The sequence below is a fragment of the Trachypithecus francoisi genome, unplaced genomic scaffold, assembly GCF_009764315.1.
Source record: "Trachypithecus francoisi isolate TF-2019V2 unplaced genomic scaffold, Tfra_2.0 Lachesis_group4, whole genome shotgun sequence".
NCBI lineage: Eukaryota > Metazoa > Chordata > Mammalia > Primates > Cercopithecidae > Trachypithecus > Trachypithecus francoisi.
In genome coordinates, this window is record NW_022681469.1 from 51166051 (window position 1) to 51192625 (window position 26575).

The window sequence follows — 26575 nt, forward strand, 5'->3', positions numbered from 1 at the left end:
TAGTTTTTTTTTTTTTTTTTTTTGTATTTTTTAGTAGAGACGGGGTTTCACCGTGTTAGCCAGGATGGTCTCGATCTCCTGACCTCGTGATCCGCCCGTCTCGGCCTCCCAAAGTGCTGGGATTACAGGCTTGAGCCACCGCGCCCGGCCTATCCCCTACTCTTTCTATGAAATGGTTTGTAATGTTTTAAAGTTTTGTGGGATGAGTATCAATTCATACTGCAACCACTATAACAAGATTTTCTTAATAAGAAATTGGGTGAAATACAGTCATAGTGACTAGAATTATAAGGAAACAGACCCAAATTTAATCAGGGCTATTTAATATGGGCTTATATTTTTCTATCTGTACTTTAATGAAGTTTTTTAACTTGAGAATTCAAGGTCCGCACAGTTGCAGCAGTTGTACTAAAATACAACTTAAGAATATGGATTTGGCCAGCATATAAACAGAACCAAAGACAAGAACCACATGATTATCTCAATAGATGCAGAAAAGGCTTTTGACAAAATTCAACAGCCTTCATGTTAAAAACGCTCAATGAATTCGGTATTGATGGAACGTACCTCAAAATAATAAGAGCTATTTATGACAAACCCGCAGCCAATATCATACTGAATGGGCAAAAACTGGAAAAATTCCCTTTGAAAACTGGCACAAGACAGGGATGCCCTCTCTCACCGCTCCTATTCAACATAGTGTTGGAAGTTCTGGCTAGGGCAATCAGGCAAGAGAAAGAAATAAAGGGTATCCAGTTAGGAAAAGAAGAAGTCAAATTGTCCCTGTTTGCAGATGACATGATTGTATATTTAGAAAACCCCATCGTCTCAGCCCAAAATCTCCTTAAGCTGATAAGAAACTTCAGCAAAGTCTCAGGATACAAAATTAATGTGCAAAAATCACAAGCATTCTTATACACCAGTAACAGACAAACAGAGAGCCAAATCAGAATGAACTTCCATTCACAATTGCTTCAAACAGAAAAATACCTAGGAATCCAACTTACAAGGGATGTAAAGGACCTCTTCAAGAAGAACTACAAACCACTGCTCAGTGAAATAAAAGAGGACACTAACAAATGGAAGAACATACCATGCACATGGATAGGAAGAATCAATATTGTGAAAATGGCCATACTGCCCAAGGTTATTTATAGATTCAATGCCATCCCCATCAAGCTACCAATGAGTTTCTTCACAGAATTGGAAAGCACTGCTTTAAAGTTCATATGGAACCAAAAAAGAGCCCGCATTGCCAAGACAATCCTAAGTCAAAAGAACAAAGCTGGAGGCATCACGCTACCTGACTTCAAACTGTACTACAAGGCTACAGTAACCAAAACAGCATGGTACTGGTACCAAAACAGAGATATAGAACAATGGAACAGAACAGAGTCCTCAGAGATAATACCACACATCTACAGCCATCTGATCTTTGACAAACCTGAGAAAAACAAGAAATGGGGAAAGGATTCCCTATTTAATAAATGGTGCTGGGAAAATTGGCTAGCCATAAGTAGAAAGCTGAAACTGGATCCTTTCCTTACTCCTTATACAAAAATTAATTCAAGATGGATTAGAGACTTAAACGTTAGACCTAATACCATAAAAACCCTAGAAGAAAACCTAGGTGGTACCATTCAGGACATAGGCATGGGCAAGGACTTCATGTCTAAAACACCAAAAGCAATGGCAGCAAAAGCAAAAATTGACACATGGGATCTAATTAAACTAAAGAGCTTCTGCACAGCAAAAGAAACTACCATTAGAATGAACAGGCAACCTACAGAATGGGGGAAAATTTTTACAATCTACTCATCTGACAAAGGGCTAATATCCAGAATCTACAAAGAACTCAAACAAATTTACAAGGAAAAAACAAACAACCCCATCAAAAAGTGGGCAAAGGATATGAACAGATATTTCTCAAAAGGAGACATGCATACAGCCAACAGACACATGAAAAAATGCTCATCATCACTGGCCATCAGAGAAATGCAAATCAAAACCACAATGAGATACCATCTCACACCAGTTAGAATGGCAATCATTAAAAAGTCAGGAAACAACAGGTGCTGGAGAGGATGTGGAGAAATAGGAACACTTTTACACTGTTGGTGGAATTGTCAACTAGTTCAACCATTATGGAAAACAGTATGGTGATTCCTCAAGGATCTAGAACTAGAAGTACCATATGACCCAGCCATCCCACTACTGGGTATATACCCAAAGGATTATAAATCATGCTGCTATAAAGACACATGCACACGTATGTTTATTGCAGCACTATTCACAATAGCAAAGACTTGGAATCAACCCAAGTGTCCATCAGTGACAGACTGGATTAAGAAAATGTGGCACATATACACCATGGAATACTATGCAGCCATAAAAAAGGACGAGTTTGTGTCCTTTGTAGGGACATGGATGCAGCTGTAAACCATCATTCTTAGCAAACTATCCCAAGAACAGAAAACCAAACACCGCATGTTCTCACTCATAGGTGGGAATTGAACAATGAGATCACTTGGACTCGGGAAGGGGAACATCACACATCGGGGCCTATCATGGGGGGGGGGGGAGGGATTGCATTGGGAGTTATACCTGATATAAATGACGAATTGATGGGTGCTGACGAGTTGATGGGTGCAGCACACCAACATGGCACAAGTATACATATGTAACAAACCTGCACGTTATGCACATGTACCCTAGAACTTAAAGTATAATAAAAAAAAAAAAAGAAAAAAAAAAGAATATGGATTTGGGAGTCTCTTGAGTCAGGAACTATTTGCTGGGTATGCCTGTAGTTTGTAATGGCTCAGGGTTCTTCTTTTTGTAATGATCTAAAAACAAAGCCAGGGCGGTGGCAGGAATAAGTCAAAGGTGAGACATATATTTGGCTTGATTTAGTGGGAAATCAATCATTCAAATACAACTTTTTAATATGAAAGATATAATATGCAAAACATAATTTTTATTTATAAGTTAGTAGTGAGAACTGCAAATTATGATATAGATAGTGTTGAATCTAGGTGTCCTCCAAAAGTCTATGCATATTATTTTATCTAACAAGGTAAACATAACCTTGTGTTCACAGCTTCTATGGGTGTGAGATTTTTTTGCCAGGGGAAATTTTGCTAAATTTTAATTTTTCACTACTAAAATAAGGGTCTATTACAGGTTACATATAAGATGCTGTTGAAACCATTAGAACATGGGGGAAGCCATCATGCTCCTCCTCCTCCAAAATGGGGTCTTGGACCCCTGAGCTGGGCATCGGAATGAAGGAGGAGTGACCTGTCCTCAGGCCTAGTGCCTGGAGACTGGGGTGATGCGCGAGATGGCACTGGGGTGAAAATGGAATTGAAGCGTGACCCAGGGAGAGATCTAAAGAGGCTCTGGAGAGAGGTCAACAGGAGATGTCAGAACAGATAGGGAAGTTTGGGAAGAAAGTGTCAGAAGCTTCAGATTTTTGTATGTGTGGCTGTCACAGACTGTTGGTAGGAGGGGGAGGTGCAATGCATTGAGCTGGTTAGTGAAAGTTACCAGATGGCTTTGCCTTCCTTCCTATGCAGGATGTAAAATATGTCATCCATTTCTATTTAGAAAAAAACCTTCAGTGTTGTTTTGTTTTAGCTGAAGCAGTGATAGTGATCAGCAGTCTGGAAATCCTACCTTTTTGCAATTTACATTTCTCTTAATACTCTGCACGAATTGATCCTAACCTGAAATTCCTGCCTGGCCTCCATCCTCTGAACAAAGCGAATCTCACTCCACTGGGGCCTTGTGAGACTCCACAGCCACCTTCTCTTTCTAGGCAGGTGTTTTGCGCCTTCCCTCACACAAGCAGCTCCCTGAATATGTCACACCCCTCGTTCTCCAGCCCAAGTGCTCCATTCACCTAATTTCATTTTGCAGTGCCTTATGGAGGTAGGAGGAGACAAGGAATTGAGGAGGGTGACAGTCCCAGTTCTTCTCCTACCTGCCCCGCCTCCACAGTTATCCCAGTGAACCCAAGGAGGGCATTTCTTTCTGAATGAGGGTTGGCTCCATTTCTTTCTCTTCTAATCCCTTTCAGGGAGTGCTCAGCTTGGTGAGGAATGAAACCCAATGCTCCATGGCCCCTTTCCAGCTGGGTGCAGTTCCAAACTGCATTCAAAGCCAACACTAATTATGTTCAAGGTTTCTTTTTAGTAACAGAGTAAACACATATGTGAGCTAGTATTAAATATCAATTTTCCCTAATAAGAGGCCTTGGATATTTTATTGTGGATATGAAGCTGTCTTGATATCTGTATGTGAAGACACTGGCATAGAACCTCATATGTCAGGAGCGGAGGATGGTGCCCTCTGGCAGGAAGCTTCCAATTTTCCGGGACAGCTTTTCTCACATTCTTGCTAAAAAGCCTGTGCCCAGCTCAGCAGCTTGGCAAATAGAGCAAAACCTCCTGGATTTGAATAGCCCTCATAGAGAATCCATGATTGCCAAATAGGGCCACAACAGGTTCATTTTTACATTTTCTCCGTGTAGTTTTTCCTAGACAAATCGATATTTAACTAGTTTGTGAATTTAATCTAGTTTAAATTCATTTAAGAGAATATTGGGCTCTTAAAAAGTGTCAGTTCCATACATGCATATTATCTATGTGGTACCTAGCATAGTACCTAGTACACATTAGACTATTAAAGGTTGGATTTATGAATTATTATGAATCATTAAAGGAAGTCTCTAAATTTCTTTGCTGGGTGGCAGTTTTTTTTTTTTTTAAAGAAATCTGTTATTGTTTGTATTTGAAAATGATAAAATCACTTCTTTAAAAATATTCCCTTATCAATTTTATGTCAATCACATCAATTTAAATTTGGAAAGATTCATTATATATTAGATTAATAGTTTTTGGCTTTACATTACAACCACCTGGAGAGTCCTATCCAAGACCAGTTAAATCGGAATCTCAATTGTGGGCTTTGGCCATCTGGAGTTTTGCTTTTTTAACAGCTTTATTGAGATATAATTAAATGCAACAAACTGCATATATTTAAAATGGACAATTTGATAAATTTTAACATATACCTGTGAAACAATCAGCATAATCAAGATAGTAAACATATCACCTGTGGTTTTAAAACCAGCTCAGGTGATTCCTAAGCCCAACAGAGCTGAGAACTACTGCAATAGAACCTCAAAATCATGAGCTGGTTAAGCACATAACTTATAACTGTTCTTCCCTTCCAGTCAGGCAGACTACTCACTGTCACACTACAGATCCACAGCAAATGGTGAGGGCAGGGCTGTGATGGGAGAAGGTGAGAAATAAGTGGGCATTTCGGCTGGCTCTGCTCTGAGCAGGTACTTGGCCTGAAATACTCTTGGTTCAGTTGATCACAATCTTAGATGAGAGAAAAGGAACTTCACAGTTGAATGATGCTCCATATATCAGATTCTGTATAACAACCTCACTGGTGGTTTTTCAGCCAGTGCTAGTAAAATAGCGCACCTTTAAAAGTCAGCCAATTGGAATAACATTAATATCCAATATTAGGGCAGTGATTACATAGATATGGCTTCTTTACATGGTAGAATATTCAGACAGTAAAAATGATTTTATAGAATGTTTAATGAGTTGGGGAAATGTTCACAGTGTATGGTTAAGTGAGAATAGCAGGTTGATAAACCAGTGTGTGCTGAATGATACCACTTCTATTCTGAAAAAAGTGAATACAGACACAAGAAAAATAAAAGACTTGGGAAACATACACCAAAACATTAACATGAACATGGAAGAAAATGTTTAAATTTCTTTTAAAAAAATTTCTGTACTTTTTATATTTTGGAAAACAAAAACAATTTTTTGATCAGAAAGAATAAATATTATTAAACATTAGCTGCAGACATTCCGCCACCTAAAAATGAAACCCTATCTAAAATAATGCAGTAGAAATGAAGGAAGAATATAAAAATCATTAGCATTCTAGCTTCGTACTAGTATGCATTACCCAGTAGACTCTCACTAAATGTTTCTTGAGTGATTTCAGTAAATGACTGGAGCTAAGCAAAATAAACAAACCCCTGCTCAAGTTGGAACAAGTTCAGTTGCTTTTCAGAATCATCAAAGCAAATTGTTTTGTTTATTCTATTAAACTCAAGTTCGAGGATGCATGGCATTTGTATTACTGTTGAAGTGTGCTGGCATTTCATTTCATTTTGACTGACTCCAACTGTTTTCCAGTAAGAAGACTGGGCAATATGCAAATAAGCAGGTTGCTGCATATGGGCTGTTGTAATAGTTCTTGGCCATTTCAGAAAAGCTTCAATCCGAGGAGTATTCTCTCCAATATGGAAGGAGACATGAAATGAGTCTCTATCCCTTACCATGTTGAAGTAGATTAAATATTTATGATGTGTACAACATGTGGATGAAGTATAGTAGAAACTCCCTAATCCCTGTATGTCCTATTCCCATCCTTTACATGAGGCCTGGCTCTGCTTACTCTTGCCAACTTGCAGCTTCACTTGCTCTCTTTGTCTGTTCTTATTACATCTCAGCCTACAGATGTGTTCAAATCTCCTCTGGCCTAAAATCACTTCTCATCCTGCTTTTCCTTAGACTTATCATTCTATTTCTCCCCTTTCTTTCCTGCCAGTGTCTCAATGAGGTTGTCATTATTTACTGCCTGATTCCAACCAGAAGTACTTTTGCCTCCTTTGGACCCCCTAAGCCCTTTATTTGTCCTTCACAGTATTTACCATGGTCATATCTTTACTCCTGTGCTAGGGCAGGAACAGTCCTATCTTTGATGCATTTCTCCTTCCACTTCTGAATTCCTGGGAACACAGCAGTCCCTTGGGGACTGGTTTCTTAGACTTTAAAGTATCTCCTTTTAAATTTAAAAAAAAAGAAAATTGTAGAGACAAGTTCTCACTATGTTGCCCAGGCTGGTCTTGAACTTCTGGGCCCAAGCAGTCCTCCCACCTCAGCCTTCCAGAGTGCTGGGATTACAGTCGTGAGCCACCACACCCAACCTAAGGTACCTCTTAGTTTAAAAATATGAAAAGGTTTGTAGAGGCTTCTGGCTTTTTCCTGGAACTAATTTCCACTAAGTGTCCTGTGTTTTTTCCACATATCAAACACATCTAAAGATACTGCTTTTCTAACTTTAACTAAAATGTAGTGTCATCTAGTGGCTTTCCCTCCTCTTTGCAAAATTTTTGTTTGTGTATTTACTTAATTCTTTGAGCAGAAATGGAAGAGGCCATGCCACAGCAGGGTCAGAAAGACCTGGATTCAAATGCCATCTCTGACATGGACAAGCTCTCTGACTTTGGAGTCTGTCACTATACTTCTCTGTGCCTTAATATGCCCATGTATGAAATTGTTGCAATAATGTCCACCCTTATGGGATTATTGTGAGGATTCAAAGAGGTGTTTGAAAGCCCCTGAGTCCCAAGTATGGGCCACGAAAATTACTGAATGCTGGAGCACTTCCTTTCTTCCTGGCTCCTTCCTTTTTCATACCTGAAAACATGTTCAGAGCAAAGAAGCTGCACTGGGGTGTGAATGCCCAGTAGCCAGTGAGTTTGTACGACACAAACTGGTATCCCAGCGTATTGCTAAATCACTATACTTCATAAGCTTCCTGGGTATCCACTGTCAGATCACAAACCACAAATGTAAGGTCATGAATGCCAACAGTCTCTTCCCTCTGCTTTACTCAACCAGTGTGATCTGTCCAAAGAATCTGAAGTAACAGAAAATATACATATCAAGTATTAAAGCAGCAGATGGTATTCATATGCCACTAGCTCTCTGTGCTGCTCAGTCCCTCACACATCCATAATCATAGCAGAGGGGACGGGGAAAAAATCACATTTCTTTCTTTTCTTGGAATTGCCATCTTTTTCTCATCTCTGATGCCAATGTCTTCTCACAAGATTTCCAAGAGAAGAAAAGTCTCACTGTTCTGGAAATGCCAGAAAACGTTCCAAAACTTGCTTAGCATTCTTCCTAGCAACAAATCCAACAACTTCCTTCACATTTCTTCCGGGTGGCATGGCTCTCATTGTGTTTATCACTTTCTGCCCCCAACTAGCTGTACAACCTTGGGCCATTAGTCCTCTTTCTGTGCCTCAGTTTTCTCATCTATTAGATAGGGATATTAAAATTGCCTACTTCATTAAGTTGTCATGAGGATCAAATATATGCCAACCAGTTATAACAGTACTCAGGATGGAGTAAACACTCAACATATTGCTATGTGGTCATTTTGCCTGCATAACTAATGGATGAACCTATGGGTCAGTGGATGTGGACTAAGAATTACAAAATACCTGGAGTCTTGGCTTAGCCACTTACTAGCTACGATAAGCCACTGAGAAGTTCCTTACTGAAACTTATTTTTTAAATCTGTAAAATGCTAGAAAAACACTTTTTCAGTGTTAAATGAGATTACCCCTCTGAAAAATGACCTCAAAATGCCATTGAACATAAAATGGTATTATCTCCTATCTCTGTTCTTGAGCAGTAGCTGCCAAGTCTTAGAGTCTTTGCATTTCTTGTGGCACCTAGTGGGTCTACAACACCAGTTGTTGAAGGAAAAGTTTACCCATTCAGCACAGCCGAGAAGAAGGAAGCAAGCCAGAAAGCCCTCTGAATGGTCATCAGAGATGGCATGAAATTCACACATTCACTCATGTGCTTTTTTAATAGGCTGGTGCATCAGGCCCTCTCTCTGAGGCACTTCAGTTTTACTTTACCCAGAGTCAGCCTGGAGAGGACCAGGCATATCCAATTAGTGGAGTGAGGCTGGGTTTAATTGCTCTGGGCAGGCATACTGACCACCTGAGAAGTGGCACCTGACTGTAATGGTGGACACAGAAAAACTAAGAAAAGCAGCCAGGAGAACTTAAAAAGCCCTTCGGTGTGAGTCTTTTTACCGTAAGGAGAGATCCCATGAGGCTGACTGAGAACTAAATTAGACAAAGCAGTTGAGATCTTCTTCAGAGAACAGTTTCACTTTAGCAAGGGGATACCGATGACCTAAAATGACAGATTCTGCTAATTTCCATGATTGCCTCAGGGAAGGCTGAAGCTAACTTGGCTCTGTTTTTGCAATACGTTTCTCAAACATAAATTCTTGGTCGACTGCACAGGTAATTATTCCAGCTACAAAGTTCATATTGCCAGTTATCTCAACTATGGCCTCATTTTCTCTAATGATGCCGAAACCTCATTCTTCTGGATTTTGCAATCTCTAACGAGTAAATGTTAACACCTTTATCCAGCAGATGAAGTGCTTGGTCATATCCATTTATGTAGCTTATTATATTTTTCAGGATAATTGGCAATCAACTTAGAGTATTGGTAATTATTAATTTTAAGTAATGACATACACTAAAATAAATTTATTTACTAACAATTTGATTTTCACATTTTTATACTATTTGCTCTCTAAAATTGTGTCCAATTTGATATTGTTGTTGGCTTTTAAATTTTTTATTAGTAGCATGAATGTTATGCTAGATGGTGTTCTTGTCTAATTCATAGATGATGGCATAACAAATATTTTGTAAGGACAGGATTGGGAAGTCAAAAGTTTTTAGCAGGTTGGGATAATGGACCCAATCTAAGAAGGTGAAATATTGATGTTGTGAAAATAAAGCCTTCACTCGTTTCTAACAAAAAGACCTACAAAAAGATTAGGGGAAAATTAACTGTCAGTCTGAAATGTAGCCGTAAGAATGGCAGTAAATGGAGTGCTGTAATCTTAGTCTGCGTGAATTTGGGCACTCTGGGCCGTAGAAAACAGCAACTGACTCAGAACACCCTAAGGAGGAGGGACTTACTGCACAGCTGCCCAGTTTGGATCTGTAAACTAGAAAGTTAGGTTTGAGATGACCTCAAGGGACTGACCTCTTTCACATGGTCTCACATATGGTCTTTCTGCTATCTCTGCATATTTAGTAGGTTCTCCTCTGACTCCCAACATCCAACTAAATCCCAGAGAGAGCTGGTGTGATCAACGTGTCTTACTATTGTCTTTGTTCTAGCGTATCTCTGCACAAAGCTACCTCCTGGGTCATCCACCAGCCTCTGAGGTGCTCACTTCTGATCCAAGCAGCACCTCTACCAAAGCAATAGCTTATTTTTTTCTGAACAGTGGGCTGTGGTTGGGGAAGTTAACATTAGAATATGAACCTGGGTGTGGCTCCAAGGGCCAGAATTGTGAGCAATAAGTAAAAGCTACAGGAAGAGAGATTCAGCTCCATATAATTTCCTTAAAATGGAATGGGCTATAGGCAGATAGATGGTTGGATTTAGTGACCTTCCAGGCTCCTTCTGTCTCCCAAAATTGTGTTTTTATTTTTAATACCACTCTTATATTTCTTCCCAGATGTGTCTAATGAAAACTATCTTTTCACATTATTATTAAAATGAGCTATGAAGATAATTCTGACACAGTATAATTAGGATACGTCTAAGGTGTCAGAAACAGTAATGCTTTTGCATTAGCCTCTTAAAATATATTTCATATGCAACATATTTGTAAATTAGATTTTATTATAGTAAATAACAATGCTATACAAATAAAAGAAATAATTTACCTAATGTAAATGAAATGGGACAGCAAACTGCGACATGGATCCTTCTCTAAGAGGATTGAAGATGAATGTAAGAGTGTTAGAAAACTTTTTTACACATGAATTATGAATGATATTCCAGAGATTTCAGTTAGGCATTCAAACTCAGATGTCATGATGGACTGAGTTATTTAGGGCAGTTTTCAGTGATGACTCTTCTGATGGCTGCCTGAGCTGAACTTCTCCAAGATAGTGTAACTAAATCTCAGCATCCAAACTGTACTAATTTGGAAGTGTCTGTGTAAGAATAAAAGTTATTCTGTAAAATGTTAATTCTCTCTCAAACAACAGAAATTTAATTGTTTAGCCTGAGAAAATCTGAAAGCACCACACCATGGAGACTCCAGGAGGCTTCTGTTTCCACTTTTCAGTGTGAGAATGCATTGAGACAAAAAAGACAAAGTAGATATCAGGGCAGAGCAGCCTTGCCTCCAGCCTGCAAGGGAATTGTATTTCTTTGAGGCAATGCATGGTCGGGAGAGAGTAGCTTTGTTAAAAGTCTAAAATTCGAGGTCCATCATTTTTGAGACAAGACTCATCTCTCTTGGCTTCAGTTTGCTCACTGATACATTGGTGATGATAATAGTACCTGGGTCAGAGAGTTCTTGTGAGGATGAAAGCACATCTTGGCACAGTGTCTAGCTCATAGAAGGTGCTCAATAGTTTAGCTACTAAGATTACTATTTTCTGTTGTTTTTGTTTTTATTTTTGAGACAGGATCTTCCTCTGTTGCCCAGGCTGGAGTGCAGTGGCATGACCTTGGCTCACTGCAGCCTGCTCCTCACTGGCTCAAATCATCCTCTCACCTCAGCCTGTAGAGTAGTTGGGACCACAGGTGTGCACCACCACACCCGGATGATTTTTTTGTGTGTGTGTATTTTTTATAGAGAGACAGAGTTTCTTCATGTTGCCCAGACTAGTCTCGAACTCCTGGGCTCAGGAGTTAGCCTCCTAAAGTGCTGAGATTACAGGTGTGAGCCGCTGTGCCCAGCCTGCTATTGTTCCTTTTTTTTTGAGACAGAGTCTTGCTCTGTCACCCAGGCTGGAGTGCAGTGGCGCCATCTTGGCTTACTGTATCCTCTGCCTCTTGGGTTCAAGTGATTCTCATGCCTTAGCCTCCGAGTAGCTGGCATTACAGGTGTTTTTGTATTTTTTAGTAGAGGCGGGGTTTCACCATGTTGGCCAGGCTTGTCTCGAATTCCTGACCTCAGGTATCTGCCCACCTTGGCTTGCCAAACTGCTGGGATTACAGGCGTGAGCCACTGGACCTGGCCTGTTGTTCCTTACAAAGCAGGAACCCTGTGGTTATGCATCCCTGCCCAGAAAGCCACAAGCCTCATCACTTCCTAGTCGTCAGTGTGGCTCATGTCTTTGGATCATACCCAGCCTAGCCTGAAACAGAGTTGTGTCTGGCCCCAGCTCATGGTCCATCTGGCTTTCTCCTCCCTAGAAGACCTGACCCCATTCTCATGCTGCTGCTTTGCTTGGATCTTGTGTAAATCACTGTACCTCTTGACCCGGAGTTCCCGCCTCCTGAAAATGGGAACTGCTATAGGGTTTTAAAGTTTTGGATACTATCAATTTAAATTGTGTCTATTTTAAACAAATGAGTTGTCAGGTGCCGAAAGTGTAGAAAAGACAGAATGTTAGAGCTAGAGGGGTCATCAAAGAATATCTTCCCTGACTTTCTTTTGCGAAATAATGACACGGGTGCCATTCCACCTGAAATTCTGATTTAAGTGGTCAGGGATTTATTTGGTCTGGATGTGGCCCAGCCATAGATACTTTTTAAAAGCTCACCCAGTGGTGCTAATGCACAGGCAGGGTTGAGAAGCACTTAGCAAGCCCAAGGTCATACTGTTAGTGATGGAGGCAGGTCTAGAACTCATGGTTTCTGCTCTTCTTACTACAGACTGACCGTAAGTTCTGGTTTAAAAGAAGCTTTTTGAAGCATTCCTTTTGTGGTTTTACCCTTTCTCATAAAAGTGAGAAGTTTAATAAACATAATATTCAAGCACACCTGTTAGTTGGCTTCTGTTTAATTAAGGTTTTATTCTGTTCCACCTTAACCTTATGCTTTTTGTTCCTTATAATGGTGTGTTCAGCAACCCCTTTATTCCAGATGCCTTCTTTTCTTACCGCCTTCAAAGCCACCTCTAAAATATAATTGCATTGCTGAGTTCCTCTCTGACATTGTCAACCTTGATCAAATACTTAGTTCTTCATTGTTCGTTCTTTTCAGTCTGTATTAGATTCTTCCCCGCCACGGCCTGTTGTTGATGTGACTGTAAAGCACAGTGTATTCCCATGAAGCATTAGAGTAGAATAAGATCAAGTGCCTTTTTTTCATTTTGATTTGGGTGCACCGTTGCTTCCTGCTATTTAGGGGTAATTCAGACCTTCTGTACTACACTGCAATGTAATTGGAATAATGTTACCTTTTTTCATTACCTGTTCCCATTAAGTTGCTTAAAATTTCTTAGATATTGATGTCATTAAGTACGATAATGCTTGGTTAAAATTAATCATGGAATTTGATATGTAGTAAGTCCCCCTTGTCAAATTTTAGTACTATAGTGGGATGAAATCTCAGTTTAATAGAATTAGCTAACCCGAAACAATTTACATTGTCCTGTGTTATTTTTTTTTTTCCTTTTCAGGAATCTTTGTGATATTCTCCCTCAGCATTCTTTATCCACTGTTTGCTGAAGACTTCGGCCAAAGCTGGTCTTAGCTGTTGGCATTCTCCTGAGAAAAGGATAGCTTCAGAAATCAGAAAATCATTTGGGAGGTATCTAGCCCAGTGGACCTTCTGAAGGTGAGAGTGAATTAGTTCTCTCTTTATCTTTAGAAGACTGAATAAACTGGTCTGTCTTCCAAAATCTACTTGGAAAGTAGTGAAAAGAGGGAAACAGTTATTGAAAATTTTTTATAAGCAATTCATAGTTTTTCTTTTTGGGAAAACTTTTTAGTAAATATGGAGGAAGCCAATTGGCTATTTTGACCGAACAGGAATTTATTTGAAGTTGGAACTCTGATCTTATGAAGATCTATCTGAGCATACACATACACACACACACACACCCCTTTTAAAAAATCAATAATATTTCTCTTTTTGGAAAAATTTCTTATGTATTTAGGGTCTCTATCAGCCTCAATATCTGCCTTACCCTACCTTCTTTCGCTGTTTTAAGGATCAAACAATATAACTCATATGCAAACACTTTGTAAACCTTGAGGTATTATTTGCATAAGTAAGAAAAACAATTTCTACTTTTCCTAAACATTTATAATCCTCAGAAATACTCTCATACCCGCCAATATGTTTTTTCCCCATAGTTTCATTTATTTTCAGTTCAGCTCAGTAAATATTGCTAGGCTCTAAAGAAGCAAAGGTGATAAGTCCTTTTCTTCAAGGAATATCTGCCAAATGCAAGAGACAGCACATAAATAGATATGACCAACTTATCTATGATAAAAGTATATTGAGGGTGCATTAAGGAATGGAAAAGGCAGCTAATGCAGTCTGGGGCCAGAGGGCTGTGTGTAAAAGCAGGCTTCGTAGAGGAGGTGTCCCCTAAAATGGCTCTTGAAAGTGGAATAGGAATTAGGTAAAGAGCAGAGTGGGGTGGACAAGGGTATTGCAGGTAGGACCAGTGGGTTAGGGGTGTGAAATCCATGTGAGAAAGTAAGAAGTCATGGCATGTGTGTGAAAGGAAGGTAAGCAGGAAGCACTGAAGCACTGAGGTGTTATCAGCTGGAAGTCATTGACATTTTATGTGTATTATGCTGGAGGAAGTATAGAGAATGAACTAGAGCAATATTGAAGGAAGGAAAGATCCTTTTTGTAATTATATGGGGGACAGCTAGGAGAACTAGAATTTGGCTAGAAGCAGCATTGAATAGAGAAAGAAAGGGGAATTTGAAAGAGCTGGATTTGGTGGTTGATTGGGCATGGGAAGTAGGAAAATGTCAGGACTTGGGATTCTTGGATTTCTGACGTGGGTGACTGAGAACATGATGATACCAGAAGGGGAATTTAGGAGAGAAGCAGATTTATTCTTGGGAAGGGAAAGACTTTGAAGTATATAAGGGACATCTAGATAGAAATATCCATCAGACAGCTAAGTGTGGAGGTAAGGGGAAGATTTAGAACTAGAAACGTTCACTTGGGAGTTATAGGCAATGGTTAAAAATATTTTTTTAATTATACATTTGATTTTGTATTTAAGCCTTCAATATTATTCATTTATTTACCACTTACCATATTCTCTATTTTCATTTTATTCTGACATTATCTGCTGTTTTTGTGTCTATAGTTTTTCTTCTTATTTCCTTGGCATAATAAATTATGATTTTTTTCCTAGAGACAAATATGGTGACCTTTCCAGTTTGATAAAATGAAATTCAAAGCAGTCTTTAACAAACAGTGTAAACCCTAAAGTCAAGGACAGTAACAAGCCAGTGCTATTCTCCATTTTAATTCACAATAGCTACAGCAATTATTTAAGAAAGGAGCTTTACTTTCTAAAATGTCATTCTTTTTCAGTATCAGTCATGAGTCCTTGTCAAATTCTCACTTTCATTGCTCTGCCCAGTGTTTCAGCATTGCTTATGGGAGACTGAGAGGGTCTTTCTTGCATTCTTCAGTGGGATGGTGTTAGGGCCCCTCCCTTTGGGTCTTCTCAGCATCCACCCAGGACATGGTTGAGGCCTGTTATAACAGAGCCTGCACTGTTTGAGAGCAAGTCCACCCAAGTTAGACTGCTGAAATTCATTCTCACAGCCTTCTTTGAGGGAATGTCTGGGGTAAAAATTTCAAATTCAAATAATACTTATAATAGTACTATTTTGAGTGAATTTTATTTGATTACTGTGGTCTTAATTAGCTTACTGATTTTTTTCCTTAATACCCATTGGAAAGCTACAGAATGCTCCATTTTTACTCTCTGTAGTTCACTACCATCTTTCCAGGAACTTTAAGATCCACAAATCTGTCACTTTTTCATACACAAGAAAAATAATTTGAGGCAAAATTAAGTAACTTACTTAACACTAACAGCTGGAACCAAAGCCCTGGTCTCCTGAATCTCATTCTGTCTTTTCCACTTCATCATTTTTTTCTCTCATTCTAAATCTTTATCGAGCTGTGAAGTTATCTATATATCTTAAAATAGGGAATTGAATTAAGTAAATCAGTTCACACCAATGACAGTTGCTTTGGTTAATCACTCTAGATGCAACAATCAGATTCTCTTTTAACACTCGAGGCTCTGATTAAGGCTTTATTATTTTTAAATTTTATAGTTTTTAATTTTTAACATGGATTTTGTTTTTGGCAGCCTTTATTTCTCTAGACTGGTTTCACCGGTGAAATGAAAGATTAGTACAGAATCAAACCACCTGTGTTTAAATTCTAGTTAAAAAAGACACCAGTGACTTTAAAACCAACACTTTTAGGCACAGGATATTACCTTTTTTGTTCATTTTTAAATTCATACATAATGATTATACATATTTCATATACAAATTAGTTATATTTACAGGTGATATTTGATACATGCATACACTGTGTAATGATTAAATCAGATTAATTGGGTATATCCATCACCTCAAACATTTATCATTTCTTTGTGTTGGGAACATTAGAAATCTTTCTTCTAGCTATTTTGAAATATACAATAAATCGTGGTTAACTACAGTCATCCAGAAAGCACAAGATATTTCTGATTTGGTCAATTACATTGCAATCTACTGTGAGTTTTATGTATAGAGGATGAATTCATGGAAACGCTGCGTTAGTATAATTTAGAATGACGGCACATGCATGCAAGTTGTAGGTGGTCTTGAAGACAATGAATTGTTTTCTGAAGTCCACAGAATGGTCAGTCTTTGCTGTGAAACCAGTGGGCTGTAAATTATCAGGGTGCGTGTACAAAACATGATTCACTCATCCCAAAAGCTGCCAGTAACAAAAGAAGTTTCCACTTATTTATGCACAGAACACAAAGAATATTTCTCCCTGTTTCAGTCTCTCTTTTTGCCTTTCTATTTTCTCTGTCTCTGTGAATCTTTTTCTGTCTTACTCATATTCGCTGCATGATAGACACACACTAATATGATGTCTCCAAAACATGAGACCCTTGACAGTTTGTGGAACTGGCAGTGGAAATAGCATGCTGAGGATAAGGGGTGAGTGCTGTGGGGAGACATTGGCATTTGCTAAATGTTTGCCCTGTGCATCGCTTGGCTACATTGGGCAGAACAACAGTATGAGCAGGGATTAATAGATATGGAAACTATTGCAGACTATGAACACAAGATGGTATGATGGCTGAGAAAGGGGAGGTCAGCTTTCACCACTGTTATCTGACTTGGTGGTGGTCTTCTTCTGCACTATCTTACCGTGGGTGAAGGATAGAATTCAATGGTATTAGGTGACTGCTTTCTGCTTGGATTCCAAAGTGAGTATTGTAAGTGTCATTGTGCAAACAAAGCAATGCATGCAATTTATGTTAGTTTTGGAGTTGCCACTTAGAAGTATTGAGAGTTTGGAATAGCACTGGAGACTGCCTTCCTTATACCCTGTGGTTAGAGCACAGCATTCTGCTAGAGGAGGGTTGTATGGGAAAACTCCTATTGGGAAGTGGAAGGCATGGGTGAGTTGCTGGGGTGACACTTTGAATGGGCAGTATTCCAACAGGCTCAGATCATATTTAACAGTAAAATGTGTTGCCGTATGCCCTTTTATAATGTGGGGTTTTAAAAAGAAAGAGGAAAGGAAATGCTGAGCCACTAACTTTGGGTACAAATTCAATCCCATAATAGAGATCGTAGACTTTACATCAGCAATTTGTGGGCCGTTTTGGTGGAGGACAATGACAACAGATTTCTAAGCAGATAATGTCCTGCTACATTTCAATTTTCACTCTCCACTGCCTTTTGTTGTCTGGGTACTTTTGAAATTATTCTTGATTCAGGTTTATTATTAACTTTTGAACCCCAGCTACTGAACTAATAATACCTTGCTACTCATGTGAAAATGAGAATGGTGACTAGAGAATTTGTTTTTGCCTTAGTTAATAAAATAGCACAACAGCATAATATGAATTAATGGCTCTTCACATTTTCTCATAATATAAGCTGGATTCATTTTCCCTTGGGGATCTATTTCAAATTCATGCCCTAATAAAACCATTCTTGCCAGTTGTTGACTTTCTAGCTTTTTAAAAGCATCTCCATAATGGATAAGTAGATAACAATAAATAATAAATAATTTTGATCTTAAACTTTAAAAACATGTTTACTGTTCTTATTATATTAAAATGGAAAAATAAAACAACTTCCTCTTCACGATCAATAGTATAAGTATTTGTGCTGTTTGTTTTAGGCAAGAACCATCCTAAGGCAATTATATCTTTTAATATATAAGAGCTATGAGGAAAGATTGAGGTAACAAAAAGATTGAGGATGCAGAACTACTAACGGTTCTGTTCACCCAACATAACATAAACGTCCTTCATTTAGAGGACATGTACATTATCGATAGAACTATTCAAAAATCCCAATATCCACTTGGATAATAACTGTTACCAGTATTTCAAATTACTGTCTCTCCTTTTCTGTTTCCTCTCCTTGCTGTCAGAGGTTTCATGTTTTATTTGGTGTCATCATATTAGTATGTGTGTATCACAGAGAATGTAAATGAGAAAGACAGAGACAGAGACCAAGAAAGACAAAAAGAGGCAAAGAGAGAGACTAAGAGGAGAGAGAAATATTCCTCTTGTCCTACACATAAACCAAAGCAGTATTTGAAGTTCCTTTCTCCCCTCAGTCTGATTTCTTTGACTTATTTGGCCTTAAAATGATATAATCTGTAACTCAGAATACATAAACAGGTTCACAGGGCCACATCCTGAGTTGGGGATCAGAACATGCAGTCACTGTGGTGGACCTGTGATGTGCCACTCAGATCCCCTGCCCTTTCCTGACTGAAGCACTCTTTCTCCAGCTTCTTGGAGTGTTGACAGCTGATGGCTCACTTGGGTCCCTCCTTTTGGGGATTGTCCTCTGCCTTCAGCTAATCAGAGCTGCCTCACCCAAGATTATACTATTTGCCCCAGGCCCATGTGCATTCAATGAGTGGTCGATTTGGGGACACAAAGGCTCTTGACTCAGTTCAGGACAATGGGTTGGCTGAGGCTTTCATTGTGACAGCACCACAGCACCACGGCCCGACTTCTCCAACTCCCTTGTCCTGCTTTGCACACTTCCCTTGGGGTTGTGCTCAGGAGCCCTCACCAATAAAATTCCTGCCTGCAGATCTTCGTCTCAGAGCCTGGTTCCAGAAAACCTGAACTGCAGCAATCACCGTCCGTGGGCCATGCAATGTAGCGTGTGTGTGTATCAGGATGGGATTACCTGTCTTCATAGTACTGTGATAAGGTACTGGCCCTGGAGTCACAATCAAGATCTGTGACAATGTAGCCCAGGCCCTTACTATAAAAAATTAGGGTAAAAATACCTACCTTTTAGAGTTCTTGCCAGGATTTAACAGCAGAGTATTTGGTACCTGGAACATAGGAAACATTCACTGCATCATAGCTATTATTATAATTACCAGTAATTATCTATAAGTAACCCATAAATAGTGCACCAGTTCTGACCAACTGGACAATACAGACTGCACTTTAATGTCATTTTTATTACAACATTTGCTTTAGTAGAATATGGAGGTTAATAAAAGATGCATCACTTGCGATTTTAAATAATTCCTTACTGTTAGTCCCCATTAATAAGGTATGTGGAGAAATTGGACAGGATTCCAAAGGGAAACCAAAGTGATTAAAGAAATGAGGAGAAACTTCTCTGAGTAAAAGTTAAAGAAACTGGAATTGTTTAGGATAAGAAAATTCAGGCATAACACACCTTAAATCATCAAATAAGTGGAAATCTTTCCTGAGGATATTGGACATTTTTTGACCATGTTCAGAGGATAGAACAAGAGGAAATGGACATACATTAAAGAAGGAAGATAGTTAGATTTATATCAAGAGAACTCCTCTGCTCTTGACAATAAAACACGGGAAGAGGCTTGTAAAATATACACTTCTGAAAATCTTCAAAAAAGAAGAGAACATTCAGTTCTGAGTTACTGAGATGCTTCCCAGAGTATTTAAGAACTCTGAACTCTGTGATTTCAGAAATAATGCCTCCTAGAAATTCAAACACATATATTTTGTTCTGCAAGTGAAAGAAAATACTTTCATTTTCTCTATAACTTTCTCATAGTATCTTTGTGTGCAAACACACCTTGTGTGCTTTTCTGAACGTGTAACAACAAGTCTTTCTTCTTCTTCTTCTTCTTATTATTATACTTTAAGTTCTAGGGTACATGTGCATAACGTGCAGGTTTGTTACATATGTATACTTGTGCCATGTTGGTGTGCTGCACCCATCAACTCATCAGCACCCATCAACTCGTCATTTACATCAGGTATAACTCCCAATGCAATCCCTCCCCCTGCCCCCCCCATGATAGGCCCTGGTGTGTGATCTTCCCCTTCCCGAGTTCAAGTGATCTCATTGTTCAGTTCCCACCTATGAGTGAGAACATGCGGTGTTTGGTTTTCTGTTCTTGTGATAGTTTGCTGAGAATGATGGTTTACAGCTGCATCCATGTCCCTACAAAGGACACAAACTCGTCCTTTTTTATGACTGCATAGTATTCCATGGTGTATATGTGCCACATTTTCTTAATCCAGTCTGTCACTGATGGACATTTGGGTTGATTCCAAGTCTTTACTATTGTGAATAGTGCCACAATAAACATACGTGTGCATGTGTCTTTATAGCAGCATGATTTATAATCCTTTGGGTATATACCCAGTAGTGGGATGGTTGGGTCATATGGTACTTCTAGTTCTAGATCCTTGAGGAATCACCATACTGTTTTCCATAATGGTTGAACTAGTTTACAATCCCACCAACAGTGTAAAAGTGTTCCTATTTCTCCACATCCTCTCCAGCACCTGTTGTTTCCTGACTTTTTAATGATTGCCATTCTAACTGGTGTGAGATGGTATCTCATTGTGGTTTTGATTTGCATTTCTCTGATGGCCAGTGATGATGAGCATTTTTTCATGGGTCTGTTGGCTGTATGCATGTCTTCTTTTGAGAAATGTCTGTTCATATCCTTTGCCCACTTTCTGATGGGATTGTTTGTTTTTTTCTTGTATATTTGTTTGAGTTCTTTGTAGGTTCTGGATATTAGCCCTTTGTCAGATGAGTAGATTGCAAAAATTTTCTGCCATTCTGTAGGTTGCCTGTTCACTCTGATGGTAGTTTCTTTTGCTGTGCAGAAGCTCTTTAGTTTAATTAGATCCCATGTGTCAATTTTGGCTTTTGCTGCCATTGCTTTTGGTGTTTTAGACATGAAGTCCTTGCCCATGCCTATGTCCTGAATGGTACCACTTAGGTTTTCTTCTAGGGTTTTTATGGTATTAGGTCTAACATTTAAGTCTCTAATCCATCTTGAATTAATTTTCATATAAGGAGTAAGGAAAGGATCCAGTTTCAGCTTTCTACTTCTGGCTAGCCAATTTTCCCAGCACCATTTATTAAATAGGGAATCCTTTCCCCATTTCTTGTTTTCTCAGGTTTGTCAAAGATCAGATGGCTGTAGATGTGTGGTATTATTTCTGAGGACTCTGTTCTGTTCCATTGGTCTATATCTCTGTTTTGGTACCAGTGCCATGCTGTTTTGGTTACTGTAGCCTTGTAGTATAGTTTGAAGTCAGGTAGCATGATGCCTCCAGCTTTGTTCTTTTAACTTAGGATTGTCTTGGCAACGCGGGCTCTTTTTTGGTTCCATATGAACTTTAAAGCAGTGTTTTCCAATTCTGTGAAGAAAGTCATTGGTAGCTTGATGGGAATGGCATTGAATGTATAAATTACCTTGGGCAGTATGGCCATTTTCACGATATTGATTCTTCCTATCCATGAGCATGGTATGTTCTTCCATTTGTTTGTGTCCTCTTTTATTTCATTGAGCAGTGGTTTGTAGTTCTCCTTGAAGAGGTCCTTTACATCCCTTGTAAGTTGGATTCCTAGGTATTTGATTCTCTTTGAAGCAATTGTGAATGGAAGTTCATTCATGATTTGCCTCTCTGTTTGTCTGTTACTGGTGTATAAGAATGCTTGTGACTTTTGCACATTAATTTTGTATCCTGAGACTTTGCTGAAGTTTCTTATCAGCTTAAGGAGATTTTGGGCTGAGACAATGGGGTTTTCTAAATATACAATCATGTCATCTGCAAACAGGGACAATTTGACTTCTTCTTTTCCTAACTGGATACCCTTGATTTCTTTCTCTTGCCTGATTGCCCTAGCCAGAACTTCCAACACTATGTTGAATAGGAGCGGTGAGAGAGGGCATCCCTGTCTTGTGCCAGTTTTCAAAGGGAATTTTTCCAGTTTTTGCCCATTCAGTATGATACTGGCTGTGGGTTTGTCATAAATAGCTCTTATTATTTTGAGATACATTCCATCAATACCGAATTTATTGAACGTTTCTAGCATGACGGGCTGTTGAATTTTGTCAAAAGCCTTTTCTGCATCTATTGAGATAATCATGTGGTTTTTGTCTTTGGTTCTGTTTATATGCTGGATTACGTTTATTGATTTGCGAATGTTGAACCAGCCTTGCATCCCAGGGATGAAGCCCACTTGATCATGTTGGATAAGCTTTTTGATGTGCTGCTGGATCTGGTTTGCCAGTATTTTATTGAGGATTTTTGCATCGATGTTCATCAGGGATATTGGTCTAAAATTCTCTTTTTTTGTTGTGTCTCTTCCAGGCTTTGGTATCAGGATGATGTTGGCCTCATAAAATAAGTTAGGGAGGATTCCCTCTTTTTCTATTGATTGGAATAGTTTCAGAAGGAATGGTACCAGCTCCTCCTTGTACCTCTGGTAGAATTCAGCTGTGAATCTATCTGGTCCTTTTTGGTTGGTAGGCTATTAATTATTGCCTCAATTTCAGAGCCTGCTATTGGTCTATTCAGGGATTCAGCTTCTTCCTGGTTGAGTCTTGGGAGAGTGTAAGTGTCCAGGAAATTATCCATTTCTTCTAGATTTTCTAGTTGATTTGCGTAGAGGTGTTTATAGTATTCTCTGATGGTAGTTTGTATTTCTGTGGGGTTGCTGGCGATATCCCCTTTATCATTTTTTATTGCATCTATTTGATTCTTCTCTCTTTTCTTCTTTATTAGTCTTGCTAGCGGTCTATCAATTTTAACAAGTCTTTCATTGAATAGGTTTCTTTATGTGTGTTTATAAATATGCTGGTTATTATTATCACAGTTTTCAGTCTTGCTGTAGGCCATCTCTATATTCTATATGAAAATAAATTAATGCTTCCTATCTTGGGCCACTTATTTGTGCCCAATGTAATCTCTTTTGTGAATCAGATCTTGTGATGACATTGTTAAAATACTCACAAGTATTAGATCACTATGAAATGCTTTGGAACAACAACAGGAAGTCTGCAACTTTGAAGAATAAATTATTTTCCAATCAATTAATTGCTTAGAGATAAGATTAAAGAATGGATATGGGACTGGATTTTTAGACTAAATGCTCTCTTAAGACCTCAGTGTTGGAAGATAAAAGGAAGTGTCTAAGAAGTTTCTAAATTACTAATAAGTGTATTGGACTTTGCATTTTCTTCTTGGCATGTCTTGTCAAGTAGTAATCAGCAGAGTTAGAATGATGTAGATGAAGAACACTGGACTAGAAGCCAAAAGGCTCTAGAGCTGTTAGAGCCATCGGGTGATCTATTCTTCCTTCATAAAACATGTCTGTGTAGTTTTCCTTTGCATTTCTAGTTCCTGCATCCCTATATACTTATCACATTACAATGACCTTCTTTCAAAAGAAACCAAGCAGACCTGAGGGTTCCACTCCTGACAGCTCAGCCTAGGGGCCCCATCACACTCTGACCTAAAACAGCTCTGCTTACATATTCATATTCGTATTTATATTCATATTCTCTCTCCCTCTCCATTCCTCTCTCTCCATAGATAGCCAGATGTTTTAAGATCTCACTTGATTAAATGGATCCACTGCTGTAAATATAAGTTGTAAAGATATACTTACTTATTCTCATGCCTTCCATATTCTCTCCAATGCATTCCATTCAAATACCCAGTTTCATTCCTTCTGTTTCTGCCAAGCTAAAAATTCTTCAAATGGCCCTCCAACCCATGAAGAATAAAGTATACAGTCCTTACCCTGGTATTCCAGGGCTCTCTCCTTTCTAATTATTGAACTAGTCTACTGCATCAGTTGAGTTGGCCTCCGTGTTCTAACCTGTAGGATTATTTCTGGGTATTAAATATAGTCCTTGACACTGTGTGCAGGATGACTAACTCATTGGAGATGCCACTGTGATTTTGCTCAGCGTCAGCCTTGCCTTTCTTCTAAGCCACCTAAACCTTTCTCATTTGAGCACACCTCAAAACGTATGCTTTTCTTCCACAAAGTCTTCCTTGATTAGCCCACATTTTGTGTACCATCTCTGAAATTCTCTCATGTGGTTGGGCGTTTATACCGGTCTCCCTTACATTTACCTGGTTAACAGTGGTGTTATTAGACTGTAGGTGTATTGAGTGTTAAGATCGACTCCTGGAGTGCATCAGAGGGCAGTACAGCAGCAGTGATCTCTGCCCCTCTAAGGAAATACAAGGGTTTGAATCATCCCAGTTTGTACATTTTCAATGTAATGTATGCATTAAGACAGGGAGGCAAATGTAAGATGGAAATAAATGTGATCTGTTCCTCATAATGCCTTAAATTGCAACACATTAGAGTACAAAGCACTTGCTTAAGATCAGATGATACAGATTTTGAGTCTAGTTCTGCCTCTTACGTTGGGTCCTTCAGAAAGTCATTTGTCTTTTATGATCTTTTTCATGATAGTGATCATACCATTCTTTGTTCTTCACATTTCATAAAGCACTTGGCATGTTGTTTAATTTCAGCTTCACGATAACCCATGAGATAACTAGGGCAAGCTAGTATCTGCCAAGCACAAAAACTGGGCTTAGGGGACAAACTTCCAAATCCTAGTGTGATGAACCGACAGTAGGCACTGCAACTCAAATTTCTTTACATGTTACTAAAAGTGTGGTCTATAAACCAGCAGTGTGGACATCACCCAGAGCTTGTTGGAAAAGCAAAGTTGCGGTTCCTACCCTAGACTTGCTGAATCAGAGCATGTGTTTTAACAGGAGCTCAGGATTCATATGTATTAATACTTTATAGTGAGAAAAGTACTGTAATACAAGGGCAGTTTAAGCACCTGAGGTAAAAACATGAAAAGGTTTTTTATTTTTACTTCTATCACTGCCTTCAAATCTCCTGTGTCAAATCTCCTTTCCTTTGAAGAGGACTCTAACAGAACTGATGGATTTTTTTTAGCTACTTTCAGGTTTTTAAAAGTTCAAATACAACCTTCAAATTCATATGGAAATAGGAGCTTTTCTTTCCCCCAACCCATCTTGTGCCCTTCAACAATTCTTTACTTTTTTTCTGCCAGTTCACCCGCAACCTGTTTTTTGTTTTTGGTTTTGTTTTTGTTTTTCTTTGACTGGATCAAAGAAAATCTCCTCTTTTTTTAATTGTAATTTTTAGGGTTTTTTAAACTTTTATTTTAGATTTGGGGGCACATGTGAAGGTATGTTACATAGGTAAACACGTGTCTTGGGGGTTTGTTGTACATATCATTTCATCACCGAGGTATTAAGCCCAGTACCCAATAGTTATCTTTTCTGCTTCCTCCTCCCACCCTCTCCGATCAAATGGACCCCAGTATCTGCTGTTTCCTTCTTTGTTTTCATAAGTTCTTATCATTTAGCTCCCACTTATAAGAGCTGGAGACTATTATCCTAACTTAGGAACAGAAAATCAAATACCATATGTTCTCATCAACCTGTTCTTAAACCAAATGCACCACTTCAAAGTCCTGACTCTTAATGGTATGTTATCATGATGGTCATTTTTCAGAGTAGGAAGTTCAGTTACCCATTTCGGACTCCTTTGAAAGTCAGAAGAAAAAAAAACAAGCACACATCCCCAACATAAAACCATGAAGAAATTCTAGTTTTTATTTCTTAATTTCCCCAGGTTCTTGGCTCAAGGAAGATGTATAATTGTCTTCAGCATAAACTGAAGTTAATGAAGTATGGGACTGTACTTCATTAAAAAGAAACATTTTAAAAGCTCTTGTTCTTAATTTTTATTCAAATTTCTCAATCTTCTTTGGCTAGGAAGCCAAGAGTTAGATCTATTCACCATAAGCCAAATAACTGCCCTTGGATGTTCAAGATGGAACTCCGTTGAAGTCTGCAGGGGTTGTGTTCATTAGAATTCCCAGGGGTTACCAAGCCCTTGTCATAAGTTAAATCAAATTCCCTCATCCCTGAAATGGAAGTATCATTCTGGCTCTCCTGCTGCCTTCTCCGTATCTTATTTGTTTTCACTTTAATGTTACAAGAAAAGACAGCATTTGTCTTTATTTCTGGTTAGCAGTCTTAATGAATATTCATTAGCAGGTTCCCTTTCTAGCTACTGTTTTGTAATTTGTTATTTTTAAATGAAATCTGAAGTGAAAATAACTCCCAATTCTCACTTTAATATGTTTGGATTCTTAATCTTGATTTTGGAGGTCCTGAGCCAGACAGGAGTGACTTTAGAAGGCTGTTTGCCTAGGCAACATCCAGGGGTGTGTGTGTGTGTGTGTGTGTGTGAGGTGTGACTCAGTGGCTGTAGATGGGACTACATTGGAACACACTTCCAGAGCCTCTGCAGGACACTGTGGTGGGCATTATAGCTACTGTACCATTTTATCTTCACAACAGCACTGTGAGGCAA

The 26575-nt window shown here is 38.8% G+C and overlaps 1 protein-coding gene across 27 annotated transcripts in view; it reads left to right on the plus strand.

Annotated features, from left to right (window-relative positions):
• The window catches only part of NRCAM (neuronal cell adhesion molecule), a 335017-nt gene that overhangs the window by 55149 nt on the left and 253293 nt on the right, over positions 1 to 26575 (plus strand). For 24 of the 27 annotated variants that reach the window (XM_033192793.1, XM_033192817.1, XM_033192788.1 and 21 more), the window contains exon 2: positions 13303 to 13460. The exons of the other annotated variants lie outside the window; for them this stretch is intronic. The gene's annotated coding sequence lies outside the window, so the exon portion shown is untranslated. The remainder of the gene's footprint in view (positions 1 to 13302; positions 13461 to 26575) is intronic. 27 annotated transcript variants of the gene reach the window in all.